The 21,602-nt window shown below is 42.3% G+C and overlaps 1 protein-coding gene across 1 annotated transcript in view; it reads right to left on the bottom strand.

The window, feature by feature from the left end:
• LOC118370153 (B-cell CLL/lymphoma 9 protein-like) overlaps positions 1–5,545 on the bottom strand; it is a 109,853-nt gene extending 104,308 nt beyond the window's left edge. The window contains exon 1 of the mRNA XM_052499068.1: positions 5,294–5,545. The gene's annotated coding sequence lies outside the window, so the exon portion shown is untranslated. The remainder of the gene's footprint in view (positions 1–5,293) is intronic.
• Positions 5,546–21,602: the final 16,057 nt, after the last annotated feature.

Here is a 21,602-nt window from a genome sequence, read left to right as displayed (position 1 = left end):
AAGCTGATTCTTTCGTGGATATTGCCATTTGATATTGACACAAAACCTCGCCTGTCCTTAAAATACAGCATAAACTTTCTCAGTCAATGCACAGTGTGGTTTTCCCTTCATTTACAATTGGTTGAATTCTGGCTCAAGCCTCCTTAGACATTTCTCAGTAGCAGTACTTGAGGGAAGTTTTTCCCCAGTGACAGAGGCTTAGGTAGATGTCAGGGACTTCTGGTCTTTGTAGAGAGAACTTGGGCTGTCTGGACAGCCCCTGTACTCTGTGAAGCCATGCAGCTGAATGAGTTCAGCAGCCATCTCAGACAGACTGGCTGGAACACATGGGGAAGTCATCAAGCAGAGAGAGACTGGGAGATAATCTGACCATCTGAGTGAACTAAGACAAATGATCCAAACACTCATCTACCACCTATACTTCTAACCCTGCGTTCATCAACCTGTCTCTCTCTCTCTCCTACCCCTCAGTCCGGTCCTGACAGAGTAGGGAGCTGAGGCCAAATGTCTGATTGCTGTCTGCCCATCCAGCAGAGCTCCTCTCTTTCTCTCCTGAACCACGGCCATTGATCCTTCTATCAATTATTGGATCCTCTGCTCGTTTTTCCTTGAAATTGCTTAGCTATAGCACCGGTAAATTTGTCACCACTTTGGGCAGAAATCCATGTTGATTACCGGGCCTGTTGATGGGGGATGGGTCCCCGAGGCCAGGCTGTGCTGCAGGGCTTACAAAGACTCTTTCTCACTACCCTCTTCTCCAATAGCCAGCACTAGCTTAATACATGAACCCGAATCCGGGCACAAAAAGGTGCGGTGATTATGCCAAAGAGGGTGTGTAGTATGCTCAAATATAACTGTGATGTGATTCACTCTGGTTCCCAGATTGAAGCGACAATCTCAGCAGTTGCATGATTCATGAGAATCATCTCTCTGCCATAGACCCCTCTAAAAATGCAACTGTCTTTGGAATGTCGCGTCCCCCCACACACCTCCGAAAGAACCTCCTAGAATCACCATGTCTTCAAGTTAAGTCCCCAGTCTACATTCTCATTCGAAAGTTATTTCTGCTGACCAAAAATTTGCTACGGGATGGGACCCCGGGACATAATGAAACTATTGCGAGCGTTCATTCTCACATCCTGGCATTAACTAAACTGTCATCTAACTAAATGCTTTTTTATGTTTGCAGTGGAATATTAACTGTTGCTGTAATATAGGCATAATTTATGCATTAGATATTTGACAACTGTGAAGAATAAACCCATTTATTCTGTTGCACTCTCCCCAGTGAACTCTCTTTCAATGATGGAATTTCCCTTGTTTTAAACCCTAGAACTCATGAACTATCTCTTTCAATGATAGAATTTCCCTTGTTTTAAACCCTAGAACTCATGAACTATCCCTTTCAATGATAGAATTTCCCTCGTTTTAAACCCTAGAACTCATGAACTATCTCTTTCAATGATAGAATTTCCCTCGTTTTAAACCCTAGAACTCATGAACTATCCCTTTCAATAATAGAATTTCCCTTGTTTTAAACCCTAGAACTCATGAACTATCCCTTTCAATGATAGAATTTCCCTCGTTTTAAACCCTAGAACTCATGAACTATCCCTTTCAATGATAGAATTTCCCTTGTTTTAAACCCTAGAACTCATGAACTATCCCTTTCAATGATAGAATTTCCCTTGTTTTAAACCCTAGAACTCATGAACTATCCCTTTCAATGATAGAATATCCCTTGTTTTAAACCCTAGAACTCATGAACTATCCCTTTCAATAATAGAATTTCCCTCGTTTTGAACCCTAGAACTCATTAACTATCTCTTTCAATAATAGAATTTCCCTTGTTTTAAACCCTAGAACTCATGAACTATCCCTTTCAATGATAGAATTTCCCTCGTTTTAAACCCTAGAACTCATGAACTATCCCTTTCAATGATAGAATTTCCCTCGTTTTAAACCCTAGAACCCTTTTTTTCTTTTACCTAATTACTCAGTATGATTTTTTTTACTGATTCTACAGCAGTGTAATTTTTGTTTCATGCCATTTCCTGTTGTATAGAGAAACAGACTAAAGTTGCATTCTCGAGGTCATATGCAAATTCATAAGTTGCCAAGTCTGCCTTTTTTTGCCTAACAAAAATGCTCACAACCTAATCGCTTTTCCTACTCTGAAAAATGTCCAGAGAAACACGCTTAGAAAAGTTTTTGTCTTGAACACACAAAATGTGTCTGTGTCACAGCGGCACAAATCTGCTCTATCAACAAATCCAAGTACTCTTTGATGCATTATTAGGTCAAGCTTACACAAATAAAACACTCATGATTGCCCACGCTCATTCATTCAGTGCTCATGTACTTCTATTTAGGTGAGTTAGATGTAGTATAAACGGCAGTTAACGCAGGTAGATGATTTATTCTCCGTTTTTTGACACATTAAAATCCCTTTAATGCATTGCTTGAATCAACTGGAAGTGAACTCTGCCTCTTATACTGTAGCACTGACTCCACAGTGTGAATTTAAATCCCTTTAAACGAATACACCTTTGAAGCCGATGTCTGAGGACCCAGACAGGACTGATGTAGAATCGAGTGTATTTCTCCTTTCCTCCCCTCTCAAGTTTGAACTTTTAATGTCACGTGCACAAGTACAGTGAAATGCCTTTCTTGCTAGCTCTAAACCCACTCATGTAGTAATCAATATACTAAAAATAACAAAAACACAATACAATTCAATAAAAAATAATAATAAACAAAAACACATGAGAAATAAATCAAAAATACGAAATAAGAAGAACACGAGAAGTGAGGAAGCTATATACAGGGTCAGTTCCAATACTATATTTCCAATGTGCAGGGATACTGGAGTGACAGAGGTAGATATATGCATAAAGTGACTTGGCATCAGGATATATGATAAACAGAGTAGCAGCAGGGTACGTGATAATATAATAATAATAATAATAATAATAATATATAATAATATAATAATAATAATATAATAATAATAATAATATATAATAATAATAATATAATAATAATAATAATAATAATAATAATATATAATAATATAATAATATAATATATAATATAATAATAATATAATAATAATAATAATAATAATATATATATGATTGTATGTGCGTGTGTGTAGAGTCAGTATAAACGTATAAACGTGTGTGCATGTTGTGCTTGTGAGCAACCCAAATGTGTGTGTGTAGAATCCTGTGAGTGTGCATAGAGACAGTACAAAAATAAAATAAAGGAGTCAACTCAGATACTCTGTGGAGCCATTTTGTTCGCTATTTTGCAGTCTAATGGTTTGGGGATAGAAGTTGTTCAGGTGCCTGTTGGTGTCAACGCTGTTGCACCGGTAGCGCTTGCCGTGCGGAAACAGAGAAAACAGTCTATGGCTTAGGTGGCTGGAGTCTTTAACGATTTTCCAGGCCTACTTTTCACATCACCTGATATAGAGGTCCTGGATGGCAGGGAGCTCGGGCCCAGTGATTTACTTGACTTTCCGCACCATCCTCTGTAGTGGCATGAGATCGAGGGCGGTGCTGTTGTCATACCAAGCAGTGATTTATACAGTCAAGATGCTCTCAATGGTGCAGCTTTTTGAGGATATGAAGGCCCATGCCAAACCGTTTTAATCTCCTGAGGGGGAAGAGGTGCTGGTGCGCCTTCTTCATGACTATGGGCATGTGTGTGGACCATTTTAAGTCACCGAGGAACTTGAATATCTCTACCCACTCCACTGCAGCCCCATCAATGGGTAGGGTTTACTGCTTCTCCTAGTGTTTAGGAGAAATAATACTGTGACGAAAATGACATGTTGTCTGCATAATCAAATACCATTCAGCTAAGACACCCATGCATATCCCCAGGGGTCTCTTCACAGTCCCCAATTCCAAAACAAATGAACGATAACGCATAGTTTTATACAGAGCCATGATCGCATGGAACTCCCTTCCATCTCCTATTACTCACGCAAACAGCAAAATTACCTTGAAAAAAACAGATGAAAAAACAACTAATGTTTGGTGTTTTTTTGTGGACTACAGGAAAAGTAGATGCTGATTCTGCAAAAGCTAAATGGGGACCCAATGAAAGAAATAAACATACTTCATTCTATCATGTCCTCTTGACAGAGAGGACTTCCTTTGACTCAGGACCAGAGTGAAGAAAAACAATCATATTAAAGACTGACAGCAGCACCTCTCAGATTATATATACTGCTGAATTGGGAGAGAATGGAAATGGCCAAATAATTCCAAAAACAAATATACAATCACATTGGTGAACTAATGTTATGGTGAACTAAAGTCACGGTGAACCATTCTTTTTGAAACGAATCGGAATTGAAGTCAAGGAATCAAGCAAAAAAATATATATATATTTCCTCCACAAAGACATTGTGTATAAGACTCTAATGCTTTTCTTTTGTATGCGTTTTAATTCCATCTGAATCCCAAGCAAGGTACACAGTTCACTCATTGAATTGTGTGTTGAATGTTAACCAAGTGAATATGACAGACAATCTCAGAAAGATGAACCCCCCCCCCCAAAACTGCCATTCACTGCCAGTGCCTAACAAAGACTCCGTATATAAGATGGAGAGTTCTAATTCTCAAGATACAATGCAGCTGTGGACAAGCATCATAACATGGAAAGGGAAGAGAGACAGAAAGGAAGGAATGGAGAACCAAAAATCACAGCAGACTTTTTTTTCCTAATCTAACCGCTGGTTGTGTGAAATCTGCCCGCTACCCACATGCTCACTTGGTTCGTCAGACATAGCCCCCCCACCCCCAAAAACCCTCAGGGGCAGATAGGTCCACCCTACCCCCCACACACTCCCCCAACATTGTGTTCAGCCACAACCACAAGTGACAAAGCTGACACGGGGAGGGCGGTCTCATTGTCTCACCTCTGTCTCACACATGGAAATGGGGAGATCTCAGACGGTTCTCCCTCCCCACCTAACACCCTCCCTCACCGCCGTTACTCTCTCTGTCTCACACACAGAGGGTCAGACTATCATAGGGGGGGTTATCCCATTTACAGACTAATCAATCCCACATTCCAAACCACACTGACAATCTCACACACACACACACACTGCTGTTTAAGCACGCTTTACCACACAGCTAGTACAACAACACCATGCAATTCACCCAGTAGCTTCCCAACTCCAGCCTCCACCCCCACAAACCCCTAAATACAACTAACCCCTGGAAAAAAATAAAAAACAACCATAGCTGAAGGAACACACACAGAGACTACTCACCCAATCAGCCTGTGCTGCTGCAGCTCTCTTCTCCTCACTCGCTCTCTCCTTCCCTCGCTTCCCCACTAGCGCGGACACAAAACATCTAGAGGAGCGCTTTGGTTTCATTTGTTTGGTGTTTTTCTTCTCTTTGGGCTTCTTACTCCCCACTCTTTTGTCCTGGACGGTGAAAAAGTGCACACAAAGACTTCTTCCTCCTCGCAACCCCTGGTCCCCTCTAGCATCTAGACACTAGGACAACATCAAAGCAACTTGGGGGGGGGGGGACACTTCAGGGGCCTATTGTCTCTGCATGGATCTGTTTTTCTTGCAGCTCCCCCCTCGTGACTCGCCGCCACTTGGTACAGTCCGGGCATTCACGCCAAGTAGCTTTCACACATGGTGGAGGGGAAGCTTGTCTCTAGCAATTGCTGACAAGCTGCAAACAAGACAGCCCCCACACAAACACACACACACTCTCAGACATCTACCCTTACAAACACCCCTTCCCCCCCCGTCTCTGTTCTCTCTGCCACTTGCTCTTTATCCCCCACTATTCAGGTCGCCCCTCCTCTCCCTCGTTCGGCGAGTAAGCCTCCCAGTCTCTGACCTGCTCACACACACACACACACACACACACACACACACACACACACACACACACACACACACACACACACACACACACACACACACACACACACACACACACACACACACACACACACACACACACAGAGGATTGCACAGGCATCATACTGATCCCGCTTTCACAGGTGAAAAATCACATTGAGAGGGGAGGGTAGGATAAAACATTGTCAATTCAGACTGAGGGAGAGTAGGAGAGGCACCTACATAGAAAGAGGGCAAGGGAGAGTGAGGGAAAGAGAGAAAGGTGGGGGGTTGGGTAGGATGCCTGTCCTGAGAACAGAGGTGTATGTGTGTGTGTGTGGGGGGAGCGGGGGGGAGGTGTTGATTTTGGAACAACGATCCATGAGCAACAAACTTAGCATGTAAAAGTAAAAGTCAGCTTCAACCCAAAGAAACTGACCCACAAAGTGAGTGTGTGGGTCTGTGGGATTTTGGTGTTTATGATTGACAGACACAGATGGCAGCCAGACAGGTTAACAAATAAATCCTGAGAAACGTACTGTTTATCACTAAAACCCCATTGTTTTGTGGTTATATGTTTTATGATTGTGACAACTGCACAATGGTATCTTTATCATACAAGTACGTGGTCAGTTTTACCCTCAGCTTTCAAATCACCTCACTGGCCGCGACCATGTTGCGTCACACGCAGCTTCATGCTGCTACCAACTTGTTTCAAGCAGACCACCAAAGTCTCTGTGCCAAAGAACGCCAAGGTAACCTGTCTAAATGACTATTGCCCCGTAGCACTCACATCTATAGCCATGAAAGGCTGGTCATGGCTCACATCGACACCGTCATCCCAGACACCCTGGACCGCCCCAACAGATCCACAGAGGATGCAATCTCTGTTGCACTCCACACTGCACTGACCCACATGGACAACAGGAATACCTAAGTGAGAATGCTGTTCATTGACTACACCTCAGCGTTCAACACCATAGTGCCCTCCAAGCTCATCACCAAGCTCAGGACCCTGGATCCTGGACTTCCTGGCGGGCCACCCCTAGGCGTTGAGGGTAGGCAACAACAAATTCACTGCTCTGACGCACAGGGTTAGGACTGGCTGCATCACCGCTTCGTACGGCAAGGGCAAGGCACCCGACCGCAAGCGCTTACAGAGGGTGGTAAGTACGGCCCGGTACACCACTGGGGCCGTGCTTCCTGCTATCCAGGATCTCTACACCAGGCAGTGTCAAAGGAAGGCTCGAACAATTGTCAAAGACTCCAGCCACCCAAATCATAGACTGTTCTCTCTGCCACCGCACAGCAATGGTATCAGTGCACCAAGTCTGGAACCAGCAGGACCCTGAACAGCTTCTGCCCCCAAGCCATGACAGCTAAACAAGACTGTTAGATAGCTGATCAAATGGTTACCTGGACGGATTCTTTTTTTTGCACTAACACTCTATGCACACACACTGGACTCTTCCCGCACACTCACACATACACAGACAGACAGACACACACACACACGCTACATACAGTAACATGTGCACACGTGCATACTGGCGCCACACATACACATTCACACACTTTCCCACTCACCAAATACGCTGCTGCTACTGTCTATTATCCTTTTTCTTTTGCCTAGTCACTTTACCCCTACCTGTATGTACATAGCTACCTCAATTACCTCGTACCCCTGCACCTCTGAATCGGTACTCTTTATAGTTATTCTTTATTCACTGTGTATTCATTTCTCATGTCACTGTTTCATCACTCCTTTGCGAAGGAGGGTTTTGACTAAAACCTCAACACCAGAAGAGGAATGGGAAACGGTATGCTGTCACTAACATGCCTACATCTATGAACAAATAACAGTAAATGGTTTTGACAATGTCTGTGTGATGTATTTGGTGCTAGACATCTCCAATACAGAATCTGAATGAGTAGCTGGGTAAGCAAAGGGTTAAATATACCAGCAACTGACCCAAAATGGGGAGGGAGGTGAGGGGCGGGGCAAAGGGACAGGATCCCATTGAGAATTGGTGGTATTGCAATGTCTGAGATTGGGTTGAACCAATGTGAGCTGTATGGCGGGGGTGCTCCTCCCTCAAGCCTCTCAGCTGCTTCCTCCTCTCCTCATTCCCTGTAACGAGAACTGCACAAAAACCTACAATTGTAACGTGTATGTTGTGAACCATCAACTCTGGTTTTATAACACCTGTGTGAATGAATGGGAAATATTGTGCCCCTCTATGAGGGAGGGGGAGGGGTAGGGTCAATAAAGAAAAGGGTAGAAGATCACTGTCACACTGAATGTTTGTTAGTTTCAATAAACATGTACTGTATGTGACTCAAGTGTTTTGGGTAGAATAAAAAAGATGTAATGCTGTGCTACTGTTAACTAGAACATTACGCAGTGACCTTGCGGTAATTGTATGCGCGTGAGAGAATCTCATGTGTATTCAATGCACATTAGTTTGAGGCTGGAGGAGTTTTTCACCAAAGACGACACATTAATGGTCTGTACAGAGTAGTAGGACTACCCTTTGGTTTCATTACTACGCCTGTGCTAATCATACCTGCTACTGGTAGGACTGGGATTTGTCTCAATGTATGTTTTTACCCTTTGGTGAGGGCTGGAAACTGATGTTACATGAGATAGCTCGAACATATCCCGTACTCACAGTCAATGGCATCAAGCATATGGAGACTAAATTCAATATATTTGAATTAATTGTGTATAAAAAAATACAACAAATTGTTGTTATATTTTTGTCCTACAATTGATCAAAATTATACGCCATATAGCCTGAGACTATTTGTAAATAACAGCTTGTGTACGAAATCTAATACTAAGGAAGGAAGTCTCAAGGTTTTGGTCGCCTGAGGTAGAGGATCTCGTGAAAAGCTGCAGACTGCACTATTTACCAAGAGAGTTTTCATCTATATTTTTCGTAGCTGTCTATTTACTAACACAAACTGATTCTGGCACTAAGACCGCACTCAACGAGCTGTGTAAGGCCATAAGCAAACAAACAAAAATGCACATCCAGAGGCGGCGCTCCTAGTGGCCGGGGACTTTAATGCCGGGAAACTTAGATCCGTTTTACCTCATTTCTACCAGCATGTTACATGTGCAACCAGAGGGGGAAAAAACTCTAGACCACATTAAATCCACACACAGAGAAGTGTACAAAGCTCTCCCTCGCCCTCCATTTGGCATATCTGACCATAACTCTATCTTCCTAATTCCTGCTTACAAGCAAAAACTAAAGCAGGAAGCACCCTTGACTCACTCAATACGGAAGTGGTCAGATGACGCAGATGCTAAGCTACAGGACTGCTTTGCTAGCACAGACTGAAATATGTTCTAGGATTCTTCCGATGGCATTGAGGAGTGAACCACATCAGTCACTGGCTTTATCAATAAGTGCATCGATGACGTCGTCCCCACAGTGACCGCACGTACACACCCCAACCAGAAGCCATGGATTACAGGCAACATCGCACTGAGCTAAAGGGTAGAGCTGCCGCTTTCAAGGAGCAGGACTCTAACCCAAACGATTATAAGAAATCCCGCTATGCCCTCCGACGAACCATCAAACAGGCAAAGCGTAAATGTGGCAGGCCATAGACTGTTCTCTCTGCGAAGGCTTCTTAACAGCTTCTACCCCCAAGGCATAAGACTCCTGAACAGCTAATCAAATGGCTACACAGACTATTTGCGTTGTCCCCCCATTTTTACAGTGCTGCTACGCTCTGTTTACGATCCATGCATAGTCACTTTAACTCTACCTACATGTACATATTACCTCAACTACCTCAACTAACCTGTGCCCCCACACATTGACTCTGTACCGGTATCCCCAGGATATAGCCTCGCTACTGTTAATTTATTGTTGCTCTATAATTATTTGGTATTTTTCCATTTTATTTATTATTATTTATTATATATATATATTTTTTTACATCAGTTTATTTTAGTAAATACTTTTTAACACTTGTTTTTCTTAAACTGTATTGTTGGTTAAGGGCTTGTAAGTAAACATTTCACTGTAAGGTCTACACTCTATTCGACGCATGTGACAAATAACATTTGATTTGATTTGAATACCTCTCATGATTTATCACGTTACCTTTATATCCAAGGTATCTCGAAGGCACACTTTTATTATTGACCTGGGTCACATTCATTAGGCACAAAATGTTAAACGTTTTTTTAAACGGTTTGCATCGGAACCTGCTAAAGCGTTTCTTATTGGATAAGTTCAGCTTGTCCTTAGCTGTATCGGTACGTTTTTTCCCGTTTGGTGCCCTGCCGGTACCAAAACACTCACATGTCATATAATTAACATTGCATGTCATATCATCCTTGACAGATATAACTCAATGTGTATCTACTGATGGTGCTAAATTAGGTTTCCTGGATATTACGAAAGGTGTCCCGCAGGGGTCGATTCTGGGTCCTATACTTTTTGCTATTTACATTACCAATATCGTCTGTAAAAAAAACTGTAACCTGCACTTCTATGCCGATGATACTGTTGTATGTGTTATTTCCCCCACGGTTGACCAGGCTCTGGTTGTATTCAATGTATTACAAAAAAAAATGTACTGACCTGAAATTAGTATTGAATATAGGTAAAACTAAGTTTATGCTGTTCTCTAGCTCGCATACAACTAATTATGATGATTTAAGCATACAGGCCCTTCGGAAAGTATTCAGACCCTTTGACTTTATTAACCCACATTTTGTTACGTTGTAGCCTTAATTCTAAAATGGATTAAATAAAACATTTTCCTCAGCAATCGACACACAATACCCCATAATGACAAAGTGAAAACATGTTTTTAGGAATGTTTGCAAATGTATTACAAATAAAAAACAGAAATACCTTATTCATAAGTATTCAGACCCTCAAAATTTAGCTCAAGTGCATCCTGTTTCCATTGGTCATCATTGAGATGCTTCGACAACTTGATTGGAGTTCACCTGTGGTAAATTCAATTGATTGGACATGATTTGGATAGGCACACACCTGTCTATATAAGGTCCCACAGTTGACATGTTAGTGCAAAAACCAAGCCATGAGATCAAAGGAATTGTCCATAGAGCTCCGAGACAGGATTGTGTTGAGGCACAGACCTGAGGAAGGGTACAAAAACATTTCTGCAGCATTGAAGTCCCCCACAAGAACACAGTGGCCTCCATGATTCTTAAATGGAATAAGTTTGGAACCACCAAGACTCTTCCTAGAGCTGGCCGCCTGGCCAAACTGAGCAATCGGGGGAGAAGGGCTTTGGTCAGGGAGGTGACCAAGAACCTGATGGTCACTCTGACAGATGTGAGGGAAATTTTCAACAAGGGGACAAGCCTCCTTGTTATAACAAGTATTTTAATAAAAGTGGTACATTGATTGATTAATTTAGCCTCGTCTCATTATTGATTAAGGGTAGAATTTTCACCAAACAGAGCTCAGAGTTCCTCTGTAGAAATTGGAGCACAACCATCTCTGCAGCACTCCACCAATCAGGCCTTTATGGTAGAGCCAATCCTCAGTGAAAGGCACATGACAGCCCTCTTGGAGTTTGCCAAAATGTCCTTGAGTGTTCCGGCCAGATCCCGGACTTGAAACCGATCTAACATCTCTGGAGAGACCTAAAAATAGCCGTGCAGCAACGCTACCCATCCAACCTGACAGAGCTTGAGAGGATCTGCAGAGAGGAATGAGAGAAACTCCCCAAATACAGGTGTGCCAAGCTTGTAGCATCATACCCAAGAAGACATGAGGCTGTAATCGCTGCCAAAGTACTGAGTAAAGGTATGTAAATGTGATATTTCTGTTATTTATTTAGTTGTGTTTTTTTTTTATTTAATCTAAAAACCTGTTTTTGCTTTGTCATTATGGTGTATTGTGTATAATAGGTTGATAAGGAAAACACTTTTAAAATCAATTTTTAGAATAAGGTAACAAAATGTGGAAAAAGTCAAGGGGTCTGAATACTTTCCAAATGCACTGTATGTACCTTGAATGGTGTCCATACTGATCGTGTCCCTGCTTACAAATATCTGGACATCGGGATAGATGAAAATCTGTCTTTTATAAAGCATATTGATGAGTAGGTAAAGAAGCTGAGAATAAAAATGGGCTTCTTCTATAGAAATAGGTCCCGCCTCTCGCTAAGTAGTAGAAAGCAGATTATTCAGTCGACATTCCCATTGGTCCTAGACTATGGTGACGTCATCTATAGGAATGCTGCTGCCACTTCATTAAAGCCGTTAGATGAAGTTTATCATAGCGCACTGAGTTTTGTTACAGGTGCCAATTTTAACACTCATCACTGTTTTCTCTACCAGAAAGTTGGTTGGCCCTCTTTGATGTCATGCAGGTTGATACATTACTATGTTTTCATTTATAAAGCCCTTTTACAAAAAAGTCCCACTGTACCTAACATCTTTTCTAGACTTTAGACATTTGAGTTACCACACCCGGTCTCAAGAGATGGTTAACTCTGGAAATTCCTTTGGTCTCTAACGGAGTTAGGGAAATTAGCTTTTAGTTTTCTTGCATCTTATTTGTGGGAGAAAAAATTCAAAATGTTCTTGAACTAGAGGCTCTGGTGCCTTTTGCACAATTCAGAAGGCTGATTGAGGACCTTATTAGAGATTCATGTTTTTTATATTTTTTAAATGACCATGTTACATATCTCCATGTCAGCCGTCTGCAGCAGAGACAGCCGGGGCTTCAATTGAAACCCTACGCACGCATTGGTGCTACGTTCAGAGGCGGGTGCGGTGACCCCGAGTAAATAAAAATCAGGGCAGATTGGCAGCCAATGCTGGTTATGTCATTCGACTGTCTCCAGAGCGATTTGATAATATACTGTCTGGAGGCAGGGGATGGAGCGTGCACGGGCAAGGTCAGTGATGTACTTGCAAGACTCAACCGGGTACATAAGACATTTTTGTAAATGAGCCTCAATCCACCATGATTGTATATCTATTATTTTCTCTTTGGACTGGTGTGGATGCATAGATACACATTTTTCTACCCTCACCTCAGTTTCCCCTTTGTCCTGGATACCTGTACCCCCGCTGCAAAGGGATGTCAGAAGGTGACATTTTCTTGATAACACGGTATCTAGGATATACTGGAGCTGTGAACATGCCTGCATATACTACTTCAGAAAAGCATCACCTCTGATGTGACCAGTTAGCACCTAATAGTCCCTCTCAGCCCTAAAGAACAAAGTCCATCTCCACCAACAGCAGGTATAGGTCCTCTCATAGAATAGAATCTATTTCAGTCTATTTTTACGGTTCCTCTCCCCAGTCAGTGCAGTTGTTTGCTATGCAGTGGTCTAACATTTCAAGGTTTTGGAACTGACGCTGGATGTTATGCAACGCCTGCTCTCGGGGACTCTGTAACGTAAGCAGAAGAGACAGGAATAGAGCAGAAACTGGCAGTGAGGCAGAGCAGGAGCCTGTTGTCTCCCCATAAAAGAGCAGGCACAGCCACTGTCCAGCCACTGGCTAGCTGATTAGACACCCTGCTGGCTTCTGCCCAACATGGCCCCCGACATGGCCCCCGACATTGCTGAGATGGACAGATAGCGGATGTCTGATTGCTGTTGAGTACATGGGAATAACCAAGGAAAACGATTTTATTTGTCAAGAGACCACGGGACTGATTGAGCACAGTTAAAGGGGATGGGCAGCATTTTGAATTAAAGGGGATATGGTTAGAAACAAAGGGGATATGGTTAGAAAAGGCAAAATACACACATTTATATGTATTATTATTCACATACATTTACAATGGCAGGGCAGGTACTGCCATAAACCATAGAACATAAGCAGAAGATCAAGAGACTGTCCTTATTACCCCAGCCTAGTATTTTCAAATCTAGACAGAATATGATCACAGATTTCCTTGTCTGAAACAGCTTTGGGGTTAGGTCAGCATTTTAAAATTAAACCATCATTCTGCCTCTAACAAAATATGTTCATGTTTATACTCAGTCAGAAGACAAACCTCTGCTCCTTGTTGAAGTTACACTTCGCAAAGGAAGAAAGAAAGTATCGGGTTGGAAAGTGTCAACTAAGAACAGGGGACGGACGGTTTCGCCACACTGACATTTAATTGCAACAGGCTGTATCATAAAGACCTGTTACATTCATTTGACAAAACCTCTGCTTCACCTTTCTCCATAGACAGGACACATCTACAGTTTGCATGTGCTCGACAGTGCACGAGATGTCATTCTGCCGCTGTAGTTCAATTCCTTTGACAGCAAGGTACAGATTTATCAATTGCTTTAGGTGAGGAAGCCATCTTGTGGATATTTCATGTACTGACGATTTATCAACGAACACCTCAGCATCAGCATGACATTATCCCCCAAGTTGACAACTACTGCTAAAGGCCTAGCTGTTCTCTCTCTCTCCCCCCTTTCTTTCTTTGGCATTCCGTTAAAACATTTACATGAACAGGACCGTCGGACCCTGACGCCGCTGGGATGTTTTGGGAAACCGGCGGAAGCGGATGTTCTGTTTGAATCGGATGATGTGTCGAGTGGAGATGAGAGTGAGAAGAATTGGATTACAGTGGAGAATCCAGAAAGGAAATGAAAGAAGTAAAGAAGTAAATAACGAGAAGTGGACTTATTTCGGGTTTTGTTGGTTGGTGTTTCTATGGAACAGAGAGAGCGTACTCTGTGCCTCAAGAAGATGTCGGGTTGGAATGTGTCGTGTGTGGATCTTTGAAGCAGGGCGCCTATCAAGGGTGTTATCTTTGGGGCGGCGCTACAAGTAAATGAAAAGGATATATGTGAAGAATTGAATCAAGTGCTTGGTGCACAACGACTGACCCGCATGGTAGATGGAGTGAGGAAGCCCACTCCATCCATTCTATTGTTTTTTGATGAACCCATCTCTCCCTCCTCACATGTATCTGGGTTATATGAGATTACCCGTGAGAGCCTTCATGCCCAAACCCATGCAGTGTGATAAACGTAAATGATTTGGTCATGTGTCAAGTGTACGTAAAAGGGGTATTATATGCCAGCTGAGCCTAAATGCTGCAATTGTGGTGGTGAACATGCACCCGAATTTCTGAAGGAGACGGAGGTGCCAAGACTAAAGGGCTGTCCAGAATGTTTCCTTATCCAGAGGGGTTGAGAAGAGCGGAAGAAAGGAGTGAAGTTGAAGATGTAATGGTAGTAGGAGTAGATGAGACACCAGATGATGTTCCTTGTCAACAGAGGGATCCTGACATGTTGCATGTGAAGAAGGTGGACTTTGTAGGGTTTATTACTTTGGTTATCATCTGCACAGCGCAAACGGAGAGGAAATCTTAGACAGTAGGCATCATTGTGAGTGCGGGTGAGCGTTTTTTGGGACTCAAGAACTTTTCTGCATTTACAAGGAATCCTGTCGAAGAACGCTCCATCCTCACGGTCACCTGAGCCTGTGTAGGGATGTGATTTGAATGTGACTGAAGGAGTGGGATGGTTTTTATTTTTTTATTTTGTATTATCTCAGGTCCCCCCTCTTCCCGCAATGGAATATATAATTTTGTTTTTGTTTCAATTCCCCGTACAGTACAGTAGGTGGCGGCAATACACCAATACGTGTCGTCTGCCATAAAACTTTAAATAAGAAGCAGAAGAAGAAGGTACCGTAGGGGTTTGAGAAGATGGAGGATGTTTTGTTTGAAACTGATGTCGAGTGGAGAAGGGAGTGAGAAGGAATGGATTACAGTGGTGAATAAGAAAAGGAAACAAAACAAGTCAAGTGGTCGTGGAGTCTAGTAAATCCAAAAGTCTAGTTCTGACTCATTATTTGTTGGAGTGAGGGTTTTGGATGGATCGAGATACCTGGAAGATCCGTTTGAAGTCTTGATGATCGGCTATGAAAAGCCAACCGACATTTACTCCTGAGGTGCTGACTTGCTGCACCCTCAACAACTACTGTGATTATTATTATTGGACCATGCTGTCAGGATTTGGCCAGGGTTGTTCCGGTTTTTGGTCACTAGATGCCCCCATTGTGCCTTTTGACCTTTTGTTTTCCCTTGATCCCCATTATTATTTGCACCTGTGCCTCGTATCCCCTGATTGTATTTAAACCCTTTGTTTTCCTCAGTTCTTTGCTCTGTGTTTGTATGTTAGCACCCAGCCCTAGTACTCGGTGAACTCTTGTTGATCCTGATGGACTCTCTTGTGGAATTCTGTTTTTTGTTCTTGAGTATCTTTTGAGGCTTTTTTGTGCTATACCTTCCACCTTGTGGATTTACCTTTTTGTCTTGGAGGATTACCTTTGTTCTTGTGGAATTCCTTTTGAGGTTGTGGAGTTGCATGTTTTTTCCTGAAGAACTTCACTTTTTACTTCATTAAATACACTGTCTCAAGTACTGCTGTGTCTGCCTCATCTTCTGGGTTCTGCCGACTATTCGTGGCTCAGTTGGTTAAGTGACTGTTTCTCACTCCGGGACCGGGTCCTGACACATGCTGGTCATTTATGAACATTTGAACATCTTGGCCATGTTCTGTTATAATCTCCACCCGGCACAGCCAGAAGAGGACTGGCCACCCCTCGTAGCCTGGTTCCTCTCTAGGTTTCTTCCTAGGTTTTGGCCTTTCTAGGGAGTTTTTCCTAGCCACCGTGCTTCTAAACCTCCATTGCTTGCTGTTTGGGGTTTTAGGCTGGGTTTCTGTACAGCACTTTGAGATATCAGCTGATGTACGAAGGGCTATATAAATACATTTGATTTGATAAAATTATAGACTCGATAGATGAGGTGGCGTCAGTGAAAATAACAAGAAATTGCCGACTGGTGGTTGGAGTGAGGAAGCCCCCCTCTATCCATTATTTTGTTATTTGAAGAAGAGTATCTCCCTTCGTACCTATATTTGGGTTCGAGGAGATATCCGGTAAGGAGCCTTCGTGCACAAACCCTTGCAGTGTGATAAATGTAAACTATTTGGACATGTGTCAAGTGTATGTAGATGGGAGGAGTATCCATATGCCATTTGAGGCAAAATTCTGCAATAGTGGTGGCGACCATGCACCTGAATTCATCAAGTACCCTGATAGGGTGAAGAACACGAGGTTGCAAGAGCAAGGGCCGTTCGGCACGTCGCCTCTCCGTAGGCAGTGTGAAGAGTGGAAGAAGGGAGTGATGTTAAAAGAAACCTGGGATGTTGCATATTAAAATGTTTTTTTGGGGATTCAGGGAGTTTACAGCAGAGGCATTGCAAGGAATCCTGTCGATGAATGTTCAGTCCACACAGGCACCCCCGAGCCTGTCTAGGGATGTGCTTTGGATTGTCATTGAAAGGGTGGGGATACATTTGTACTTTTTTTTTATTGGGTTGTATATGATGTTGGTATCCACCCTCCCAATGGATTTTTTTTCACTACCTGTACAGTAGGTGGCGCCATTACACCAATAGGTACAGTCTGCCATAAAACCATAAAGAAGAAGAAGACACTGACGCCTTTTGGAATGGTGTGGGTCTTCATTCCTCAGCACATTGTTTGTTCTTCTCAGAAGATTTACACTTTAGCACCTAAATACACAGATTTACGGGCCAATTTAATCCGCAATAACGCAATTTAAATTTAAAGAGCAACTGCCACTAAAAAACAACTACTCATTTAGGAAGCAGCCTACAGTGCATTTGGAAAGTATTCAAACCCCTTGACTTTTTGCACATTTTGTTGTGTTATAGCCTTACTCTAAAATGTATGAAATAGTTTATTTTCCTCATTAATCTACACACAATACCCCATAACGACAAAGTAAAAACAGGTTTTTAGATTTTTGGTATATATTTTTTTAAAATATTACATTTACATAAGTATTCAGACCCTTTATTCAGTACTTTGAAGCACCTTTGGCAGCGATTACAGCCTCAAGACTGCTTGTGTATGGCGCTACAAGCTTGGCACACCAGTATTTGGGGAGTTTCTCCCATTATTCTCTGCAGATCCTCTCAAGTTTTGTCAGGTTGGATGGGGAGCGTCGCTGCACAGCTATTTCCAGGTCTCTCCAGGGATGTTCGATCGGGTTCAAGTCCGGGCACTGGCTTGGGTCACTCAACATTCAGAGACTTGTCCCGAAGCCACTTCTGCATTGTCTTGGCTGTGTGCTTAGGGTCATTGTCCTGTTGGAATGTGAACCTTCACCCCAGTCTGAGGTCCTGAGCGCTCTGAAGAAGGTTTTCATCAATGATCTCTCTGTACTTTGCAGTTCATCTTTGCCTCATTCCTGACTAGTCTCCCAGTTTCTTCCACTAAAATGGAAGGTGCCAGGTTTCCTAAAGATGTGACGCTTGACCTTCAGGCCAAGGAGTTCATCTTGGTTTCATCAGAGCATATAATCTTATCCTTTAGGTGCCTTTTGGCAAATTCCAAGCGGGCTGTCATGTGCCTTTTACTGAGGAGAGACTACCTTCTGGCCACTCTACCATAAAGGCCTGATTGTTGGAGTGCTGCATAGATGGTTGTCCTTCTGGAAGGTTTTCCTATCTCCACAGAGGTACTCTGGAGCTCTGTCAGAGTGACCATCGGGTTCTTGGTCACCTCCCTGACCAAGGCCCTTCACCCCTGATTGCTCAGTTTGGCCGGGCGGCTAGCACTAGGAAGAGTCTTGGTCATTCCAAGCGTCTTCCATTTAAGAATGGTGGAGGCCACTGTGTTCTTGGGGACCTTCAATGCTGCAGACATTTTTTGGAACCCTTCCCCAGATCTGTGCCTTGACACAATCCTGTCTCGGAGCTCTACGAACAATTCCTTCGACCTCATGGCTCTGACTTGCACTATCAACTGTGGGACCTTATATAGACAAGCGTGTACATTTCCAAATCATGTCCAATCAATTGAATTTACCACAGGTGGACTCCAATCAAGTTGTAGAAACATCTCAAGGATGATCAATGGAAACCAGATGCACCTGAGCTAAATTTGGAGTCTCATAGCAAAGGGTCTGAATATTTATGTAAATAAGGTATCTGTTTTTATATTTAATACATTTACAAACATTTCTACACACCTGCTTTCGCTGTGTCATTATGGGGTGTTGTGTGTAGATGACAATTTTTATTTATTTAATCAATTTTAGAATAAGGCTGTAACGTAACAAACATGTGGGAAAAATCAAGGGGTCTGAATGCTTTCCGAAAGCACTGTATGTGGCATCAATATGAGTCAGAAATATTTATTCTCATTTCAAAATTGACTACTAAGTGTATATATGATAATTTTGGTCATGAAGTCAGTCTTGTCCAAAACAGAGTTTTGTAAGACTCGTCGTCGGGACTGCATCACAACGCAAATTAAGGTTGGGTTTGTTTCAATCACATGCCCACAGCTGGCAACACACAAGTAGTCATAAATTCGAAGTGCAGCTGCACCAGACCGATCTAAATGCATGTGGTAAATTTGGGTTGACTTTGGATATCCTGATGAGGCGAGCTAGGGACCATCGGTAAATTACACAATGTACATGGGACAATATGCTAAAATTGCAATAGTTCCAAATTTCAATGACTTAACAACTCAAACCAACTAGGAATTGTATTACATAAATGCATATACATATGCAGTACCAGTCAAAAGTTTGGACACTCCTACTCATTCAAGGGTTTTTCTTTATTTTACTATTTTCTACAATGTAGAACAATAATGGAGACATAAAAACGATGAAATAACACACATGGAATCATGTAGTAGCATGTTAAACAAATCAAAATATATTTTATAATTGAGATTCTTCAAAGTAGCCACCCGTTGCCTTGATGACAGCTTTTGCACACTCTTGGTATTCTCTCAACCAGCCTCATGAGGTAGTCACCTGGAATGCATTTCAATTAATAGGTGTGCCTTGTTAAAAGTCTATTTGTGGAATATCTTTCCTTTATGCGTTTGAGCAAATCAGTTGTGTTGTGCCAAGGCAGGGGTGGTATAGAGAAGATAGACCTATTTGGTAAAAGACCAAGTCCATATTATGGCAAGAACAGCTCAAATGCGCAAAGAGAAATGACAGTCCATCATTACTTTAAGACATGAAGGTCAGTCAATCTGGAACATTTCAAGAACTTTGAAAGTGTCTTCAAGTGCAGTCGCAAAAACCATCAAGCGCTTTGATGAAACTGGCTCTCATGAGGACTGCTACAGGAAAGGAAGACCCAGAGTTACCTCTGCTGCAGAGGATAAATTCACTAGAGTTAAATGCACCTCAGATTGCAGCCCAAATAAATTCTTCACAGAGTTCAAGTAACAGACACATCTCAACATCAACTGTTCAGAGGAGACTGCATGAATCAGGCCTTCATGGTCAAATTGCTGCAAAGAAACCACTACTAAAGGATAAAGGACACCAGTAATAAGAAGAGACTTGTTTGGGCCAAGAAACACAAGCAATGGACATTAAACCGGTGGAAATCTGTCCTTTGGTCTGATGAGTCCAAATTTGAGATTTTTGGTTCCAACCGCCGTGTTTTTATGAGACGCAGAGTAGGTGAACGGATGATCTCTGCATGTGTGGTTCCCACCGTGAAGCCGTGGAGTAGGGGGTGTGATGGTTTGGGTGTTCTTTGCTGGTGACACTGTCAGTGATTTATTTATAATTCAAGGCACACTTAACCAGCATGGCTACCACAGCATTCTGCAGTGATACACCATAATATCCCATCAGGTTTGCACTTAGTGGGACTATCATTTGTTTTTTCAACAGAACAATGACCCAAAACACACCTCCAGGCTGTGTAAGGTCTATTTGACCAAGGAGAGTGATGGAGTGCTTACATCAGATGACCTAGCCTCCACAATCACCTGACGTCAACCCAATTGAGATGGTGTGGAATGAGTTTGACCGCAGAGTGAAGGAAAACAAGTGCCCAGCATATGTGGGAACTCCTTCAAGACTGTTGGAAAAGTATTCCTCCTGAAGCTGGTTGAAAGAAATACTCTGTATTTGAGCTGTTCTTGCCATAATATGTACTTGGTATTTTACCAAATAGGGCTATATTCTCTATACCACCCTACATTGTCACAACACAACTGATTGGCTCAAACACATTAAGAAGGAAAGAAATTCCACAAATTAACTTTTAACAAGGCATACCTGTTCATTGAAATGCATTGGTTGAGAGAATGCAAAGCTTGTGCAAAGCTGTCATCAAGGCAAAGGGTGGCTACTTTGAAGAATCTAAAATATATTTTGATTTGTTTAACACTTTTTTTGGTTACTACATGATTCCATGTGTTATTTCATAGTTTTATCTTCACGATTATTCTACAATGTAGAATTCACGAAAACCCCTTGAATGATTAGGTGAAAGCATTTAATGAGAACTAAAAGGTGTGCAACGTGAAAATAGTGTCTCATTTACATTGTATAATTTATTGATGGTCTTTAATTAGCCCCAGGGATAGGCTATCCAAAGTCAAACCAACTTTAACACCTGCAAACCCACACACACCCTAAAACCAATTTACGTTTGAGTTCAGTCATGGCCGCTAGCATCCTTTAATTAATGACACAAATCTAAAAGGAGGCAAAATCAGGACATGCAGTCACCTTTTAAAGGTAATTTCCAATTGAACAGACATACACATCAAATTGAGCCCCTAATTCAATTTCACTGGCACCAGAGTCGATCAACATATTAAACAGTAGATTAGACCATCTATAAGAAAACCACACAACAATCTAATCAGTAC

This window comes from Oncorhynchus keta, chromosome 37 (genome assembly GCF_023373465.1).
Source record: "Oncorhynchus keta strain PuntledgeMale-10-30-2019 chromosome 37, Oket_V2, whole genome shotgun sequence".
In the NCBI taxonomy this organism is placed as follows: Eukaryota; Metazoa; Chordata; class Actinopteri; order Salmoniformes; family Salmonidae; genus Oncorhynchus; species Oncorhynchus keta.
Note: the sequence above shows the minus strand (reverse complement) of the source record. Positions and strands in the feature narration are given on the sequence as shown.